This window comes from Catharus ustulatus, chromosome 4, assembly GCF_009819885.2.
Source record: "Catharus ustulatus isolate bCatUst1 chromosome 4, bCatUst1.pri.v2, whole genome shotgun sequence".
NCBI lineage: Eukaryota > Metazoa > Chordata > Aves > Passeriformes > Turdidae > Catharus > Catharus ustulatus.
In genome coordinates, this window is record NC_046224.1 from 25,810,325 (window position 1) to 25,830,949 (window position 20,625).

Genomic DNA, 20,625 nt, shown 5'->3' on the forward strand with positions numbered 1-20,625 from the left:
AACTCATCCTCTTGGTGCCAGGCAAATCTAAAGGTCCACTTAACCCCTGAGGTTTATAAATTAAAGAATTTCAGGAAGTGAAAAATTCTGGATGCATAGACTTAAAATCAACTTGGGATCAATACTTTGGAATTTTTTGTCCTATACTGGCTATCTCAAGGAGAAAGAAGAATTGTGTTTACCCTGTAAGTCATGAAACAGGACCATTCCTGTCTCACTGGTCTCTTCCACTGGATAAAGGCAGTAATGGGATGATATTCTGCCCAATGCCTCTGAAGCATCTCCTTTAAACTTCGTTCACAAATGCAACTCAGAGTCAGAGCTGTCCAGTGTTTATGCACAGCATGGATGCTGCAGCTCACAGCAGCTCATCTCCGAGGGCCTGTGCTCAGTCAGCTGTTCAGAGCAAGTCAGTGAGCTCAGGCAGCCAGAGACACACCAGTGCATCCACAGCTGCAAATTGCTCACATCACCTCTGGAGCCTCATGTCCTTGCAGGTTGTCTTCCACTCTTTACGTCTTCTTGGACTCTACCAATCTCCCCATTGACACCTGAGCTGCTCTGATCTCCTCAGAGTTCAACAGCTGGCATTGATCTAGCATAAAATTCACACAGACTGCTTCTGGAGCTCCTTTCACCTCAGATTTATTAGCCCCGTTCTCTCTGTAGATTTCTCAAAATGCTCATAAATTAGAAATATTAATAAAAGGGACATGGCAGGTTTAAACAGATAACATTCATGATGGTTTTTTTTTATGGCACAATTATTATCAATTGACATTTTAAATGGTATCATAATCCATCAAGGTGAAATGGACTCAGAAAAATATTTCCCCCTAGCCAAAACCCATAACAGCAGCAACAGGATTGTGAGAGAGGAAGGACACAAACAGTTTGAGCCCAGATCGCTGACTACATAATTTAGAGGTGGTTTTTAACAACGTCACCCTCTGCTTAATCCATTCTTGTATTTCATAATGCTGCTTCTACACTGCCAGCCCCCCTGGGCCCTCTGTAGAGGTTTTGCTATCAAAAATCTTTAGTTAATCCATGATAGGGAGCAATTTGTCCTATTCATAACAATTCAGGCCACAGAGCAGCAATTACCATGGAGAACTGTCCAACATGACTATAAACAAGCTTTGGTTTTTTTGCTGTTTGCCTGATGGAAAGCTAAAAATAGAGAAGGAATATGCTTAATGAGGCCCGTCCTTGCAAACATGGGGGAGAAAAACAATTGTCTCCCCACCTACTGAAGAAGGCTACAGTATCCATAAGCATAGAAATGAAACCAATTCTCCAGGGATAAAAAAGGTGGGGAAAAGCCCAAGGAATCAATACCAGAGTAAAACAGAAATTCTATGACCTGTAGGTCATTATTTCAAATTGGTTGTAGCTTGGTAGTGAATATATGTCTGTGGTAATGCATGGAAATGAACTTCCTGTGACCTGGAATGGTTCTTCATCATCCAGGTGATGAAGAGAAGGCACTGAATGCTACTGGGAATCACTGGTGCTATGCTAAACTGGTGTTGTCCTGCAGTGATACCTTCAGTTAAAGGATTAGGCTTTCACTGCATAATCCATTAAGGAAATGCCAGCAGAAGGTACTCTTTGAAACAGTTCCATGGCAAACTAACTCTCATTTTCCAATGAGGAGGAGACTGGCACTGCCAAATGGGCAATTAAAGGTGTCCTTAGGCAAATGCCTGAGAGAAATGTACCTAATACCCCTCAGGATGCACTTCTCTCCCTATATTTCCAAAAGAAAAAGCCTCAAGAAGTAGTTTAGATTAATTATCTAAAAGTTACATGCCTGAACTACAGTACAGAGATCCCCCACTCCCAAATTGACCATGCAACGCACAGGTTGGGAGTGTGAGTCCGAGTTATTTTTTGGTCTGTGTTCTTAACTACATGTGCTTTTTTCAGTGTGTTCGTAAGAAAAAAAAAAAGCACAGATAGATCAAGTGAGTACTTAGGCAGAAGTCAGCGAGGTTTAGCTGACCATCAGTGAGTTGGCTGTGAGGGAAATGTTAATGTTACAGTAATGGGGTGGAGCTGGCATCTGTTGTCTCACTCCTGAGAAGCCTGATCTAGAAGTAATTCACAGCCCGGGTACAGTTTCATGGGAAGCAGCCTTCTCATGCTGGAAAGATTTTGAGATTTTAAGGAATGCTCCCACACCAAACCAGAGAAAAAATTCAAACTCTGATAGACTCAAGAAAGAAGGTGGGGTTTTTTTGCTTTGTTTTTTTTTTTCCTTTTTTCAGTTCATTAGTCTCAGCTCAATAAAAACATTTCATTTTGATCATAATAAAATGTTTTGTCTTGCTGTTGAACTTTCAATTACTTTTCCACTGTAATCAATTCATTTTTAAATAAAGCAGTAATCTTAAACATGGCAAAATGACCTTTTAAAGACTATTGGAACAGCATGTTTCAAGAACATGAAGAATTAAAAAAATTATTTTGTTTTATTGAACAGTGAATCCAAACAGCCCCAGCCTGGTAGTGTAAAGTTCTGTCTGTGCAGAGCAGATGCAGGTTTTTGCAGCTGACCCAGTTTCCTGATCTCATAGATGCAAAAAAAAAAACAAAAACAAATCAACATTTAGGTAAAGTTGTAGTGTGTATGTTTTTCCTAAGGCTGCTGTCTGTCCTGATTAACAGGATGCATAATTAACAATCATATTATGTTGTTGAGCATGCTTTTTCTCTGTAGATATTTTTTCTCAAATTCAGCAGCCCAGTCTTTGAGGTATCCTGGAAAACAGTTACTGCATAGATAATTTATGTGGGAATAAAGAAATTCTATACTGCATATGTTAGAGGGTTTTTATCTGTCTGGGATGGCCACAGATTTCAGTGTGTATGGATTTCCAACCTTACCTTTCTCTAAAATTGCTGTGATATCCACAAGGAAAAAACATTACCACATCATAAAGCTCCCAACTGGCTCTGACACCCACCTTTCACATGATGGTCTTTGCAAACAGTGTTGTGAAACAGTGCTTTACTTACCATTAATTAATTCAATGTTCAGGCTAACAGAGCCAGTATTAGGGGATCACTGCTTGAACTATTTCTGCCTCTCAAAGCCAAGCAGGAGAGGGCAGCATGTCCTGTGGGATAAGCACACCAGGGCTGCGACAGCCCAGATGGTGAAGTGAAAATTGTCTTACATCCTCATCTTCCACTTTAAATCGAGACATTCCCATGATGAAAAGATGTTACAGAATGAGAAGTGGTAGTCTTATCTATCTGATTTGCATGCAAGGATTTTCCTGCAGTTACTTCATACAGTAAAGCCTGTAATTTATAAGCTGAAAACAACCTTTTTTTGCATAAAAGGGTTTCTGCAGCTTTTTAGGATGGGAAAGAATTATAGGGAATAGAATAGAATAGAATAGAATAGAATAGAATAGAATAGAATAGAATAGAATAGAATAGAATAGAATAGAATAGAATAGAATAGAATAGGACTGTTGTGGTTGGAAGGGACCTACAGTGATCATCTAGACAAACTGCCTGACTAGTGTAGGGCTGACCAAATTAAAGCATGTTATTTAGGGAGTTATCCAAATGCCTCTTAAACACCAGAGCATCAACCACTTCTCTAGGAAGACTGTTTTAGTGTTTGACCACCTTCTCAGTGAATAAATGCTTCCTAATGTCCAGTCTAAACTTTCCCTGGCTCAGCTTTGAATTATTCCTAGTCTAGCACTGACACATCAGCACCTTCCTCTCCACTTCCCCTCCTCAGTAAACTGTAGAGAGCATCCAATATCTATAAGGAAAGCCAGTAGATTAAAATCAGTTAAAGACTGGTTGCTAAAATCTGTTTTTCAGGTGACTTATTCTAGAAAACACAATAGAAGCTGAGAGTTTTCCTGTTTTCTTTAAACTTCAGTCTTTGCAGCACCCATACATGCAATTTTTAGGAAGTTTATTGTGGGGAAAATCAAAATAATTTGTGATTTAGTCTGTCAAATACCCCAAACCATACTTATTCCGCAAAGTGAAGGGAAGGAACTGATTCTGAATCCTCTTGTCTGGCAAGACCTTAAGTATTATTTCAGGATGAGCTGGCATGGTTTGTATTAATTTCTCTACAGGTCTTGAATAGGAATGGCAGAAGGGCATGCAAGTACATCCTCAGAGCCATAATAAAGGCAGTCCCAGGAAGAGAACAAACTCTTTGCTGACAGAGGAGTGAGAGCAATAGATAAAAAGTCTTGATAGCAGGAGAAGATTCTGGGCAGGAGCAAGACACATCTGCAGAGCAGACTGGAGATATTATCCTTGCAACCTATCCTGTCAACACATCATCTTCGTCAGTGCTAAAATTCAGGTCAAACTCCATGAAGAGAAAGTAAAACAGATTGCACTGTAGCGATTCATTAGTTCTAATTACAAAACCTGAGGAAAATGTCACTTCCAAATTTAGACAAAACATCAAAATTTAAACCTCTGCCAGGGACAGTCGAGTTAGGATGTCCAGATGGCAAAATGGCAAAACAAGAAAACAGTCCACTGAGGCTCTGTAAAATCTTGTGAGAGCACAAGATAGCCATGTACAGACTAGAGAAGGAAAAGTATCACCTGCAGGCACACAAAGGAGACATTCTTCCACTTGCCAAGGAGGTACAAGTCCCTCTTGCCTGGCAGAGCCCTCACACCTCCCAGGTTCCTTCCCTCTACTTAGACAGCATTGCAACTTTCCCTGTCCTATCCATGGGGATCCTGAGAAAATGATGAAGTGCACAATATTCCTAGGCTCTCAGCATTTTGTTTTGTTTAATGGGCTCCAGTGGGAACTCCTATTATTCTACTCTGGAGGAAAGAGAGCTTTTTTGTTTTTGTTGCTGCTGTTGTTGTTTGCCCCCTTTTGCCTGAGGCAGGTCATGAATTATGTGCCTGGTGTTCTTCCTCACTCCTGGACTTCCTGTGATGCCCCATGGGGACCCATTAGGAGCTTCCTTGCTGCATCTTTCCAGAGAAAGGCCAAGTGCTGAAGTGGCAGAAACAGGAGCAGAAAGAAACCTTTGTGACTCAGGGGTCTTTGGAGGAGAGCAGCAAGTCAGTGTTAGGGTTTGGATGGGCCCATGGGGGTCTGCTGGGAAATTGAGTTGCATACCAAAGCAAACTGTCCAATTACAGGGCAAATGCATGGTTTGTGTTTTTTTCTCCTGAAGTTGCTCTTTGAATCATGATATTTCCACTCATGTAGTGGCACCAGAACTCAGACTTCAGAGAAATGGACACTTCTGAAATGCAGCTAACTGCAGATCCTTCTGTGCTCTCACCCATGAACTTCACATATTTGAGCCAAAGTTTAGGTCCAGCTGCTAAAGCTGTCTATGCCTTTGAGGCAGAAAAGCCTAGTTTGGTTCCTCTGGGTGACATCTAACACAACCACTTTCATGCACTTCAAATAAATTTCCTGCAAGAAGCCATCTCATGTTTTTATAACCACAAACATTTCAAACATATTTCTGTATTTTCTGATGTACCATTGGCACAGACTATGAAAATTATTTGAGCTATATATAGTTGGACTTTTTTCTTTTTCCCCTTGCAGTTTGTTATAGGAAAGAAACATTTCTGTAGCTTTGTGCCAACCTGGCCTCTCTTCAACTGCACTGTCTTCTTTTTATCCATAAAATCACATACCGGAAAGTCCAGCTAAAGAACATTATTAGCTGAGGCTGCAGAGTCAAGTACTGGAAAGCTAAGGCAATGCCAGACTTGAGATTGCTTCTGCTCATGCATTAAGGGGCAGATGCATTAGGACATACTAAAAGCTTTTATAGATGGCCAGACTCCTGCAGAAGGTGGGATGATCTGTCTCACAGACAGGACTGATGAATTACCTGAAAAGTTCATTTGCACGTACTCTTTCTTCCTCAGCTGTGGCTCCCAGCCCCCTTCCCTGTGCTCGTTTGGGTCCATTGTCTGTGTCACCTGCAAGTCCAAGTAGGAGCTAAAACTATCGTGGCTGTGACACACACTATGGCACTGCCACAGATGGAGAAAGGGGAGGAAGGGGAGGAAGCAGGTGAGGATTGTCTGGTTCAGACAACTTCTGAGGGGCATGAAAGGGCATTTTCTCAGCTCAGAAAGCAAGAGAAGAGCTGCTTGATAGATCACCCCTCCCTGTGGTTTGTTCCTGACTCATTCGACCTCCTTTGGTGGTGAGCTGTCAGTCAGTCACTGGTGAGACACTGAAAAGGGTTACAAGAGTAGTGTTATTTTATGATCCAAAAAGTATTTCTACAGCCTATTCTCAGGAGAAAGTGAAAATTTACCCCCACCACTCATCAACATAGCACAGGAAGCTGAGCTTTCTGCATGGCCAAAACAAGGCACTGAGGAGTCCCCTGCACAGCCAAAATGAAATCTGTTCACAGATTGGTGAGGGTTGTTTGGGGCAGCTTGTGCAGGGCCTGTCTCTCTGCCCCACCCCTCCTACAATAGTGGTAATGTAACAGGACAGTTCAGTTCCTTTCTGAACACTGAAGCTTTTTAGCAGTTTAGGTTGCCAAAAAATAAAACCAATTGTCTGAAATATTCAATTTAGTTGCCTTATTATGGGAGTAAGCTTCGAAAAATGAAGACATTTTCAGGTTGGCAGTGCTCTTGTTATGGAATCCATGAAAATGGAATTTTTAAACATGAAACATCTTCTCTGTCTTCTTTATTTATTTGGGGGGAAAAAAAAAGTCCCTGTGATTTCCTTTTAGCTTTAAGTATAGCCCTTCTCTCTGCTGGACACTGACAGCAGATTCAAGCAGATGTTGCTCTATCCATGACACACAGGTTGTCATTTCCAGCTTTCCTTCATGGCCAGGAGGGCTAAAAGCATTTCTTAATAATGAAAACACAAATGTTGTTGACATCAAAGCAGAACTGGAGCCCCAGGCACACTCCTGTGCATTAATCTGTCCTGGACATCATGTAGATTTGTTCCTCTGCATCTGTGAAGGCAGCTACAACCTTGTACTCTATCCACTGGATCTTCCCTACAGACTATATACTAATTGCCATCCCTATACTGGAGAGAAAAGGTAGCCAGCTTTAGTAAGCATTCTAAATTTTTTTATAGGATAGTACACTAATGGTAGGGGTGAGATTAAGAATCAGTTTGTTATTACCTATCACTTTCTATTTTAAAGAATACGTTTATGTGACTTCTTTGATGAACTATGAAGAAAATGGAGAGCAAAGTCACATTATTTTTACATCTCCAAATCTGTCACATTCAGTTCAGTGCTCAGCTAACAACACATGTAATGTCACTTGACTAACAATAGTGACACTGAAAGTATCTCTAGATACCACTTCATGTTCTGGTTATGGTTATTTAGAAATTGTGCTACATAAACCAAAAACTAGTGCAAAGTAATTTGAATGCTGCATTCAATCATCCTCCTGCTTATACAGACCTCCAGCTTCACTTAAATATTTTTAAAAAGTTATGCACCCATCTTGACTGCCATACAAGTAAAATAAAAGGTTTCTTCGATTGGAATGCTGGTTGGATCAAGCTTGAAGCATGTCTGTGTTTTTTCATTATTGCAGAAGTGTTACAATTACCAAATACATCTTAAATTAATTTTCTGGAAATATTCTGAGAAGAGTCCTGAAGATGCACATTTTGGATTTGGGGGTTATAGCTCATAATAGACATATTACATTTCAATAAAAATCCACCTCAGGCATTACAAACTAAATCACTAAAAATTCAGTTGACACCACCTTAATACAACACAGCTACAAAGCAATAGAATAATTACACACACACACACACACACACACACACACACACACACAAGCAAAGTCATACATAGCCAAGGACTTTTTTCTCTTGGTAATGCAAGGTAATAGTGATACAGAAAACAATTCACAAAAAGGAGTAAGACAGCTGGCACATAATGCATTTGAAATAGTGTGGACAACATGAAGGGAAGAGACAGTAGAAAAAAGGATGTGGTGAGGGACCTTTTCAGTGCAGACATGTTGAAGCTACTGTCAGCAGAACCAAAGTGCCACTTGGGACCCTGCAGCACCATGCTGATGTTCTCTTTGGATGTGAAAATAGCATGGTGGTTGTGCAGAGCATCCACAGGAGACTACACAGTTAATATCCAGCCTATCGGTAATATACATTCAGAAAATCAAGAAGAGCTGCAGTATAATCTTTTTATTACCTTCATGCTCAAAAAGGACAGTCTCGCCTTCCACAAAAATCTTTTTACTAAGAACTTTGTACCATCTGCAACTGAGTTAATCAAATCCAGAATACTTCAAGCCAAGGAGAGTGCAGGGGTCCTTAGTGTGAGTCCTGACAGACTCTCCATTTTTATAACAAAGATTAAACTAACTTGCACATCTCTTCTGTTTGCAGCTGAGGCAGGGAGAAAGATGAGGAAACATCATCTTAAACCTTAAGTACAAGCTGGTTGCTTAACCTGGCTCATGCCTACCCAATTTTGCTGTTGCTTTTTAGTGCTAATGGTCAGCTTCTCCTCCCCCTATTATCTCCACAAGAAATTGTTGATAAGTCTTCCTGGTGACATTTTAGAAGATGAAATGCCGACAAAGTGTTTTAAAGACATCAAGAAAGAGAACTTGCACAGGCTTGGGTCTATCTTGAGGAAGCTGTGATAAATGCAGCTTGTGAGTGTTTTTATTTGCTTTCTGAGAGATAAAGAGAATGATAACAAGTAATTTTTTGTACCAAGCCAGGTTGGATGGGGATTTGAGCAACTTGGTCTAGTAGGTGTCCTTGCCCATGGCAGGGGGACTGGAATTTGATGATTTTTAAGGTCCCTTTGATCCTTAAGGTCCCTTTCAACCCAAACCATTCCACGATTCCATGGTATGCTTAGCCACCCTCTGCATGACAAAAAACAACTAACAAAGGATCTGTGTACTTTTTATTCAGGTTTCCTGCCTGGGATGATGGCTGAGTATCCATGGACCACACACAGCTCAAGTACTAGATTTCAAGGGCACTAAAGACCTTTATACATGGAGGAAATAAGATTAATGCCCTTCTGCATTCCTCACACAGACTTGGTTCACAGCTGAAAAAAGCACTAGGTTTTGGATCACACTACTGAAATGCAGTGGCAGCATTTGGAAGAACACAGACAAAAGGAGTTTACATTTATAAATTGTGCAATGTACATGATTCAGGTGTTGGCTGGTCTGGAATATTGATGAGGTAAGGGTTTTGCTTTTTGGCTTAAAATTGCAACTCTTAAAGCCTTCCAAATGAGGTTGGTTTAATGCCTCATTTGGCACCTGAAGTTTCCCCCAGGCCAAAATTCCCACACGTGCTAGGTCAGAGGAAAAGGGAACAGCTCTGTCTTCCCAGTCCCTCCTGCACATCATGACTGCATTCAACCTTGCAGCGGGTCCTTTCCATGCAGTCCAGGCATGTGTCTTTCAGACCAATAGCCTGCAAATGTGAGTAAAAATGGAAGATGTTTGCTTGGAAACATACTTCAATGTGATGGATTTTTTTAATTGTGGAAACTGTAGTCATATTATTAATTGATTTTGTGTTCTGTGCTTGTTCAGTTCTCCAAAATGTAGTTTCCAGCTGGGCTTCTCAAGGTACTAGACTGACTTTGCAACTCACTGTCCTTTAACATCTAAGAACCTCTGTGTGCTAGATGCTGGCAAAACACAGAACAAGGAAACACTTCTCTGTGTAAGATGAGAAGTGTCCAATTAATGCAGTGATCTTATGGGGAAAAAGCTACAAAATTCTTGTTATGTCTTCACACTGCCCTTTGTGGAATTGGGCTGAACTGAGGTGATCTAAATCATGGCTGTACATTCAATATTTGTATCTGGACTTTTTTCTAGGTGCATAGGGCATGTTAGCACCATGCAGTTCAGAAATGTACAGAGTAGTTTCAAACATGCTGGTTTCTCCAGGTAGGATTGTGCTGAACTTTGCTGTACCATGATACTGCTTCTGCTGTGGAACCCTTTTAACACAGACTGCCAAAGAAGTGACCTAGTCCTGTGGTATGAGCCTGAGAAGGTAGTTATTTTTTTTACAGCACTGTTTTTTGTTTCAACACACGGTGTGCCCAGAGTGAGGGAGATGAACCCCCCATTCTCAGTGCCCTCTCTCTGAGAAAGTGAAGAATAAACTAGAAAGCAACTTCTGTCTCAGTGTTTCTGACTCTGCACTCTACAGACCCAGCTAGTCTGCCATGAGTTAGCAGCATGCTAACAAAAGCACTGAGCTCTGAGCTACAGTAGGTAAGTTCTCAGCTGAAATGTGCTACCCTGGCAGGGTCCTGGGCTCCCTGTTCATCAGCTATACCTTTTCAAGGCCTTCAGTTAATTTTTCTTCATCCACCTTTCCTAGAAGAAGATGTGAACCGAATAGCAAAGAGGATTTTTTTAGCTTTTTCCCCCTGTAAAAGCATTAATCTCCCACGGTTGCTGGGATTTAGATAATTTCTGTGTGGCTGTGACAGTGCCATGGCTCGGGGAGGACGACGTCACCGGGTGCAGCAGGGAAAAGACTGACGGCCACAGCAGGATCGGGCCCGTGCGAGCCGTGACCGGCAGATGGAGCCCTGGGCACGGCCGGCACACGGAGCCCTGGGCACGGCCGGCACACGGAGCCCTGGGCACAGCTGGCAGATGATGGAGCCCTGGGCACGGCCGGCACACGGAGCCCTGGGCACAGCTGACAGATGATGGAGCCCTGGGCACGGCCGGCAGATGATGGAGCCCTGGGCACGGCCAGCACACGGAGCCCTGGGCACAGCTGGCAGATGATGGAGGCCTGGGCACGGCCGGCACACGGAGCCCTGGGCACGGCCGGCAGGCGATGGAGCCCTGGGCACGGCCGGCACACGGAGCCCTGGGCACGGCCGGCAGGCGATGGAGCCCTGGGCACGGCCGGCAGATTATGGAGCCCTGGGCACGGCAGCTGGGGGCTCCCTGAAGGGCTGGTCCGCACTGCAGCTCCGGCAGGACCGAGGGCTCCTCTGGGAACACACAGCGGGAAGGAAAGTGCACCTGTGCGCCTTGCCTCCCTGCCATGGGCTGCGACTAGGAGAGCTGGCTTTGGGAAAGGGAGTTTTAGTACAGAAAGAAGTTATGGGTGGGCAGAGGAGCAAGGGAAAGCCACATGGCCTAGGTACTCTTGAGATACTGGGCGGTTTGAGACTCTGTAGTCACTGGAAGGTAGGGCCAGCTTCACAGAAAAGGAAGATTGTTGGCATGGTCCCACAGGCACAGCATGCCTCTAAGTACTCTCCTTGAAAAAGAGGTGAATATCCATTGGCATATCCAGCTGCTGACATCCCATTATTTACCACAGTCCAAGATAAAGCTGTTTGTGAAGACTTAAAAAAGGAGCTCAAGAAACTGAGTGATTGGGTAATAAAATGGCAGATGAAATGTAGTGTCAATAAATGGAAAGTAATGCATATGGAGGAAAACAACCTTAACTATACATTCACAGTGATGGACTCTAAATGAGCTATTACTACTCAGAAAACAGATTTGGGAATCATTACACATGTGTCTTCAGAAACAATCACCTCAAAGCTAGCAGTGGTCAAAAAGACAAATGGGATATTAGAAATTATTAGGAAAGAAGTAGATAATATGATAGAAACATACTTTTAATTTTTTTTTTCACTACACTAAACCAATACAGTGCTCACATCTTAAATGTCAGGAGGGAGGGAACAGTTTATTAGACACTTGGTTTACAAGAAGCAACATATGTTTTCAAGAGATGACACTGTAGAACTCATTGCCACAGGAAATTTTGAAAGCTGTAATGAAATTAAATTAAAACAACAATTAAGTGTGTTGGCATTAGGTCAAAAAAAGCTTGCATTGAGTGATCTAGACAGATCTACAAGTTCAGGTAATAACATACTTTCTAGCTGCTGGAAAGGAATGGGGATAATCACTCTATTCCAGCCTTACTTCTGATTTTTTTTTTTTTTTAAGCTGTTGGACTGCACAGACACCGTCGCTTTTAACCATCAAGGCCATACTTATATCATTATCCTGAAGATAAAGAAATATTTTGGTCGTAAGGAAAATCAATGACAGAATTCATTGATTTCGAGAACAGGAAAATCAGTTCTGCCTGTAGCTGGGTCTTGTCTCACTGTGTGAGGTGTTGCATTGATTGAAGCAAGACTGCTGGCACAGCATGAGCAGTGCAGAACAGGTGTCTTTGAGCTACCCAGAAAGTAGTAGTCACTAGGAGTAGGATTCATTTCAACTAACTTTAGCTGGTGGTGAGAACTAGGTGCAGGTTCTTTAGGTAACTGAGGTACTTCTTCCTGTCACAGTGTGTCCATGGTATGAGTTTTGACAGAGGAAACAATGACAAAACATATAGCATGTTCCAGAAAAAAACAACTAAGGCATCAGGAGCACAAGTCACCTTGCTTGCTTTTTAGGAAATTAAGATGATGTTTGGACACCTTTGGGTAAAGACATGAGGTGAGAACTTAATTTCCCTGAGGAAAATAAATGCAATACTGTTTGCTTTTGGTACATAGCATCCTTTTCAGGTATCTCAGTGACAGAAGAAGTAAGCAAAACCCAGAAACATTATTTGCATAGAAACAGAAATATTTGTTTCGTGCCTGATTATTGAATAGGCAGCCCATTTTAGGGCCATTAGTGAACTGCTGCAGAGTAGTAACTGGTTCCTCCTGGCACGGTTTCATCCCTGTCCATTGGAGAAAGACCTGCCAGTGAGGAAGCATCACTTCTCAGAACTGGTCTTGACTACTAGGGTAAATAGGTTTCAAATTAGTAGCAGGCAAACCCAAAGCAGAGTATTTCAAAAGGCAATACCAATGAAAGAATCCTTTAAGCATTATGTGTTAGGAAGGCAGGAGGAAGAGGATTAGGTTTGGTGGAATCTTCTACAGGGATATAGATTCTCTCCTTTTTAAAAAAATTTGCTTATGTAGCAGCTGATCTCCAGTTCTTCCCCTTACACTGAGGGCTTTTTTTTTCTGTTTTCAATAGAAAAGCATAATGAATCAAAGACTTGTGCAGTAATGAAAGCCTAGTATGTTTGTTCCAAAAATAATTTTAAAAATTGATGACACCATTTAAAAACCATGAAAATTTCATGGCCCTCTCATTCTTTCCAGATCTGAGGCCTTATATACCTTATTTTTAAAATGGTCAATCCCTGAAATTTTTCCATAGAGAATAAATATGTATATACAGTTATGTATGTATTTAAAAGCAAAGAGCTTTTCAGAAGTGGGTTCATAGGACCTGCCAGTCAGCTGATTTCTTTGGTATATACAATTAATTCGTATCAGTTATTGTGTATTGCAGTGGTGCTTAGCAGCTGCCCCTGAAACTGAAGGTGCCCTGTGCTATATCTATACAAACACTGGAAGAATCCCTGCCTTGAAGCCATCAGTGCTTAACTGAACGAGAGAAGCCGTGGAAAGAAAGAGGAGATGTCTCCTCTGTTTAATTCCATGTAACAATCCTCACAGTTTCTAAATGAACATTTACTCAAAGCAGTGCTTGGTCAGAGATCTCTGACCAAGTTAGTGCCTCAAAACACCCCAGAGCACTGTTGTACAGAGATCCTAGAACACGGCCTGGATCCAAAAAAGGATCCAGGTGAGGTGCTGGGCCACCAGGTTGGTGTGGGAGGGTTGGCAGGTTGTTGTTGTGAAGCAGCATGTGGAGCATTGGCAGAAGAGCCATCACTCATTTTGCCTTCAGTGACAAACACACCTCAAGTGGCATAGCTGAGGCATACCAATGGGCAGCACTAGAATAAATTGCAGACCTACCTAAATCTTCTAAATTAAGAGCTCCCAGTCCAGCAAACCTTATTCACAAGTATGGTCACATCTAATTTCATGTCATTTACTGTGAATGACACATTGTCTCTGGGAAGAAATCATAGGTTTTTGCAGTGTATGTTGGTTTTGACTACACCTACAGTTTCAGTACAGTTTCTGGACAATGTCTTGCATTTGTGTTAAAAAAGAAAAAGACTTGCCATTAGTGCTTAGTGTTATTTCAATGTAGTGGTAAAGTCTGCATTAAAAATGCATAGCTAAGTTAGATATTTAACATTCAGTTGGCGTTCTGGCACAGTCTGAGGGCATGAACTGTAGCCAAGAATATATGGATTCTTAAAACTGTTTCCTGTGCTAAATCTCAGCATCAGCCTGTCCATAAGTAATGAGAAGGATGATGTAAAATAATGGTATTGTTAAAATACTGCCACCTCTCCCTCCCCCATATATTTTAAAGAAATATATTGCAAAAAATTCATAATGCACCTGGCCGTCTTTCTCATGTCTTTCTTTCTTTCTTCCTCATCCTGATAGAATCAGTTCTCTATATTACTCCTTAGATTCAAGAGATTATGGCAATCTTCTCTGTCTTTTCATTAGCTGAGCTGATTCTGTGCAAAAGCTGTTTAAGATTCATGAGTGATTTTGCCTCTGCAAATAATAGGAATGCTGCTGAAGGAAAAAAAAAACAAACCCCAAAACATTTCCAATAGTCTAAACTGATGATGGGATACTGATGAGAAATATGCACACAATTAACTTGAAATAAAATGCAACAATTTCTTCTTTAAGACTGTCCCCACAAATTGAGGTGTGCCTAGTTTACTGCATCCAAACCCTCACATCCTCCTTTTTGTACACAGGCATATGGGTCTCTGCGGAGCCACAAGATCCTGACAAATTACCACAACATTTTCTCAGTCTAGGAACCTTGCAGTCTGTGGTGTCTGTGGCCAGGACCCATTCCTTTAGGCCAAAGTTTCGTATTTTCTCACACCAGGAGACTTGCAGACAGGGCAAATTAGATTCTGCTGACTATTGATCCTGAGAAACTGGAGGGAGATGAATCCCCTCTCTGCCCACAGATGTCATCATGCCTGGGGTTGCTGCATAGGTGCCTGAACAGCCTGCCAGACTCTGGCTGAGGGTGAACTTGGGTTTAGAAAATTCCTGTGCTCCACATCTGTCTGTAGTTCCTACTTCCCACCTCTCAGTGGATGCAGGGATTATTTTAATTTTGTAATTTTTGAGTGATTGTTACAGCTCTCACAGGAAGAAAAGCCGAACAAGTAACAGGATCCTTGCTTCAATGGACTTATCATGCTCAGAGGTGCCACTACAGCACTCCAGTGAAGTGTAGTTTAGTACAATGGCTTTGTCCAGAAAGTTAAGGAGCCTGATGTAAATGGTTCATATCCCATGGATTTGCTTATGAGACCACCACTCCAGGTGCTGTGTAATGTCAGCTGTTCCGTACTGGGAATTGTTGTCAAAAAATTGTTTGCAAATAACATCCATCTCCCTTCCCTTCTGGTTTTCCCTGTTTCTGCAAGATACTTGGAGCAGGATTATGTCATTGAACACAAGACAGTCAGAAAAATTACCTTCAGGCTTATGTTTAGGCCCACGTGCTTCTTTACATTTTTTAATCAGGGCCTCAGCACCCTGCAGTCACCAAGTGAACAACCCTAATGTGAAGGCAGTGCCAACTTTGAGTGCCTAAGCAACAGAACTGGCACATTGTACTGATCTTCTTCATTAAGAAAGATGATTAAAATATTATTTCTTGAAAAGCATCCAGTCTGTGAAAAGATTCAGACACTGTTGATGAAGTGTCCTTGGACTTCTTTTGAGACATTCAAGCTATTAAGAGCAGGAATGTTTTGTCTGAAATTCTATACAGAAACGTAGTAATAGAAATAATTACTTGCTAGCTGTTACCTTTCATCTTTTGTACACGAGTAGAAGCTTACCATATTCTTAATAGGAGTGATTTAGATGAATTTGTCCTAACAAATCAAGCCATTCAGAGAGTGAATATTTTCTGGAAAGGGAAGAGCAAAAAAAACTTCAAGCAGTGAGTTCAGAATAAAAGGTTGCGAAGATGGGTGGACATGAGTCATAAAGGAGAGATACTGTAGGTGTCCTTCATATCACTGCTTAATGTTTTTTCTTCTTGTACAAAGGAAGTAACATTGTACACAGACCACAGAACATCTTTATTTGATGATGTAATTTATTGGAACCTCTTAAAGAACTAGTCACTATTTCATATAATGAGGACAAAAGCCTTTGAGGCACCCTGGAGCATGCAGGTTCTATCGACCACAGGAAGATAATTTCTACTTTCTAATCTGTCTAGGAAATTTCCAGAATGAACTCTGGAACACAACTGAAAACATAGGAATAATCTTGTTCACTGCCAGTGGCAAAACAAAGCAAATAAGGGACTGATCTAAGAGAATGTGTATGGCCCTTTGTTCTCATTTGCAGAAAGGACTTTAAACAAATTTTAATAGTGTAGAGTTGAGTCTCCACAATCTAAGAAAGTGGGGAAAAAAGGAGCAGCCACTCCCAAACCTGTGGCTACAAGACTACATGGCAGCCAGTATATGTTGTCATCAGACCTACAGCCCCATCAACTCTTCTCCCTGTAAGTCTGTCCTTGTCGTAACAGCAAAAAAAAATTATGCAAAAATAACATTTGCTTTCACCTTAATGTTCCATGCCATTGTAAAGGTAGGGGAAATTAGAATCAGCATTTCCATACATAAAAGGGCTTCTTGTTATAAGCCTTTGCACTGTCTTCTTCAGGGTTATGAGGCGTAACTGCAGAACCACTCTCTGAACTTGTCTGAGGTTTCAGATTGTTTAAATCCTTCCTCAGGCTATGAGATACAGTAGTTTCACGAATACAAGCCGCACGGATTATAAGCCACACTTCCGGTGCCTCGACAATGTTGCTGTCTTTGTCAATAGATAAGCCGCACCCCGAATATTAGCCGCACTTTCGTTCGTCGCGAGAATCCGTGCGCAGCTTTCACAAATTGGCCAATTAGTAACAGGATCGCGGCATAGCGGGTTTTACTGGCTCGGGGCGGGGCCAGGAAGGCTCGGCCCGCTCATGGTTGCCGACGGGGCCGGCCGGGTGGTGCTGCAGCCGCCGCTGGGCTCACTGGCCCCCCTCTCCCATCAGCACCGCCTCGCTGCCGCGTTTGCTCGCCCTGCCGGCGGGCCAGCTGCCGCCGCCGCTGGCAGGCATGCCGGCCGCCCCGCCGCTGCGTTTACGTACTCGCCCTGACGGCGGGCCAGCCGCTGCCGCTGCTGGCAGGCATGCCGGCTGCCCCGCCGCTGCGTTTAGTCGCCCTGCCGGTGGGCCAGCCGCTGCCGCCGCTGTGAGGCACGCCGGCTGCCCCGCGCCATGTTTACTCGCCCTGCCGGCAGGGCTGCCGCCGCTGCCAGGCTCTGCTGGTGGGGCGGCCGCCGCCAGGCTCGCTGGCCGCCCCCTCCCGTCTGCACCGCCGCTGCGTTTGCTCGCCCTGGCCGGCACTGCAGGCCCCCGCACCGCCGGGCTCTCCCACGCTGCTGGCCCCGATTCTGCTGGGCTTCCCCCGCTGCCAGGCAGCCCCACCCGCCGGCCTTCCTGCTTCTGCCATGCTCCCCTGCACTGCTAGCCCCAGTTCTCCCGGGCTCCCCCGCCCTGCTGGCCTGGGCTCTGCCGCCCCCCCCCTGCCCCCCCTGCTGGCTCAGGCTCAGCCGCCCGCCCCCCGCACTGCTGGCCCCGCCTCTGCCAGGCTTTCCCACCTCAGCCGGGGCTGGCCGGGCTCCAGCTTGGCTTGGGGCTGCCGCGGGCTCTCACTTCCGTGTTGGCAGCTTTTAGAATATTGTCCATGTATTAGCCGCCCTCGAATATTAGCCGCACTTCCGGGTTTCCACCAAACTTTTGGTCAAATTGGTGCGGCTTGTATTTGTGAAATTACTGTAAGTTAATACAAATATTGCCTCTAATTTAATCTAGAGGATGCTAAAACTGAGAGAAACCCAGATTTCACTCAGCTCTATGAATGGAGCAAGCTCTGGGGTAGAATACTGTCACTTTCTAACAGCCTCTATTACAACTGCATAATTGACGGGCTGGACAGGAGGTGACTAAAAATGTAAGAACAGCTCATTTGTGGGTGCTCCCTGCTCCTCTATGTACTGGAGAAGAATCTGAAAGTTCACTTCTATTCCTTGGGAATCAGTCAGCTGCAGAGGAGAGTTGAGGAGAGACAGAGGTATCACATTACCGTGCCTGACAAAGGAGACTTCAAGATCCATTACTCAAGCTCTTATGTTCCCAGAGGGACTCAGGGAGTATTATGACCTGTCCTTACTGACAGCAAGGTGCCTTTAGTTAATACTTTCTTGCTTTGGTTTCTTATTGTCTGCACTTCCTCTCCAACCAGGTCAACTGATTTGCTCTTTAGAGGCATTGACCAAAAGAGAATAAATGTTATAGGTGCAAATGCTGCTTCTCCAAATACAGTACAGTCAGTGTTTTTGGGAACAGCCAAGCCTTTTGAGTTATGTGTTTCATCCAGATATTCCTGTCGCATTTTGGGCTGGGGTTTCCTGGATGGAAACTCACCAGATATTGGGAGCTAGACACTCATTGTTTACATCTCAACTGCTAAGGGTGTATTTTGGAGGCAGAAAATACAGTTTTTTCTGGACTGTTTATGCTTAACAATGATACTTGACAAGAAATATTTGTCTGAGTTTCTAAAAAATACCAAACCCCAAGGATTTCGAAGGTCACTGGTACTTCAGCATGTACAGGCAGAGAAACAAAGAATATGACTCAAGTCCTGTGGATGGATGGCAGCCATACTTGAATAGTGTATTTCCATTAATTGCAGATGAGACATCCAAGAGCAGGGGAGAAGCTAGAAAATCAGATATTCAGGATGGCACAAGACCTGTGGGTCCAGTACATCCAGCCTATGGGAGTGACCCAGTGAAGATAATTCTGTAGGACTTTTTCTTTCCCATCATGAAAAAATAGTTCATTAGATCTGAACTGATACTTGACCTTGGTTCTGCACCTGAGCTTCTTCTTCATCAGCTTCCAGGTGGCTGCCACGTGACTATTTATCTTTGCCTTGCTGCCCAAAGCTTGTGCCTCAGGGCTACAATCACTACTGCCACCTCCTATTTAAATCACTTAAACTGAGCCGAATGAATTTGCTTGGCACAGACTGAGGAATGCTGACACAAACTGCTGCGTGGGCTGGTTCAAAAGGGTGCTTAACACTAGAGGAGGGAAGGGGTGGGATGAGGAAGAAGAACACCACAGATGAGCAGCTGCAGTGGTAACACCCAACAGCACAGCTGGATCTGAAGGAGGATGTTTGTCCACAGCCTTTGAAAGCAATTAGACTGGAGCCTTGGGGGGTCTGGCACATCTGAGAACAAGTGCTACTTATTTTGTTAGCTAAATAGGGATTAGGATATCTGTCCTTATTTCCAGATTGCATCATTCGTGAGCTTCTGTGTGCTGTGTAAGCATTAAAGATCTACATGCTTTAATTACTGGTAGCAGCTCCTTCATTAAATGCTGTTTCTCACTTGAGAAGACAATGATACTGATCTCTTAGGTGAAGTAGGGGGAAGGATAGTTCTGCTGCTGTTTCTTTTCTACAAAATCAGGCTGTCTAAACTCAAAATCACCCAAAAATTCAGAAGAATTCAGCTATGAAACAAGGTTTTAATTTTTTTTTCTTATTTCTGCATTATCCTTGCTTCCTGAGGTGTCCTGTGACTGCTGTATATTCAAAAAATCTGTCCTGCCATTGCCTCCAATGCCTTTGACCGTTTCTGTCTTACCCCTAGCAAAAGGTTAAAGGGACATTGTTATACATCCTTGGGCAATGTTATCTACATTTATAACATTCTGCCATCTTCATTGTTTCCAGTGCAGCTGTAGTAAATGTTTTAATTGTATGGCACCTCTACTCCTCACAGCAAGCACAAAATGCTTACTAGCTTCAATCAGAGTTATGTGCACATAACTATGCAAGAAATGAATATAACCCTTTGATTACAATAAGGTTATAAGCAGCAGGAGTCCATTATGATTAGCAGTAAAATGAAGAATTTTTCATAAATCATAAATGTTACTGTGTAATTTCTACTCCTCTTTATCCTTTTTCTTTGTGTGCACCTACAAATTTGTGTGTACCTTTTTTTGCAATTGTTCCAAAAGCTGTTATTCATTATTACCCAAACGAGTAAGAACAACAAATGTATTAAAATCACTTCACAGTATTTGCCTGTATTGGTTGTCTGCTTCTTTGCTGTAGGGTGAGATCTGACTTGATTGTCACTTTGCATCCTTGCAAAGTCTGCCACATCCTGAGGTACTCATAAGCCCAAACGGCAATGGAGGCATGGTTAGTATCAACTTAGCAACTCCAGAGTAGTACAAAGAGAAGTAGAAAGGAAGAAAATGCTACTGGCAGCTGTACTGCTAATGCTGCTACTGCAGTGTCTGCCTGAGGTGATACGTGTACATCTTTTCATTTGGTTGTGAACTTCTGCTCTAAAAAGGCATTTTCCCTGCCATTTTGTCACCTAGTGGTGATTCTGGGAGACCAGGGTTTTCAGGACAAAACCGAGGGGTGCAGTGCTTATACAGGCAGGGCCTGGGATCCCCAGTGGCCATAGAAGCTTTGGGGCAGCATTGGAAGAAAGGTGCGATGGTTCTGAGGTGAGGGTGGATCTGGGACTG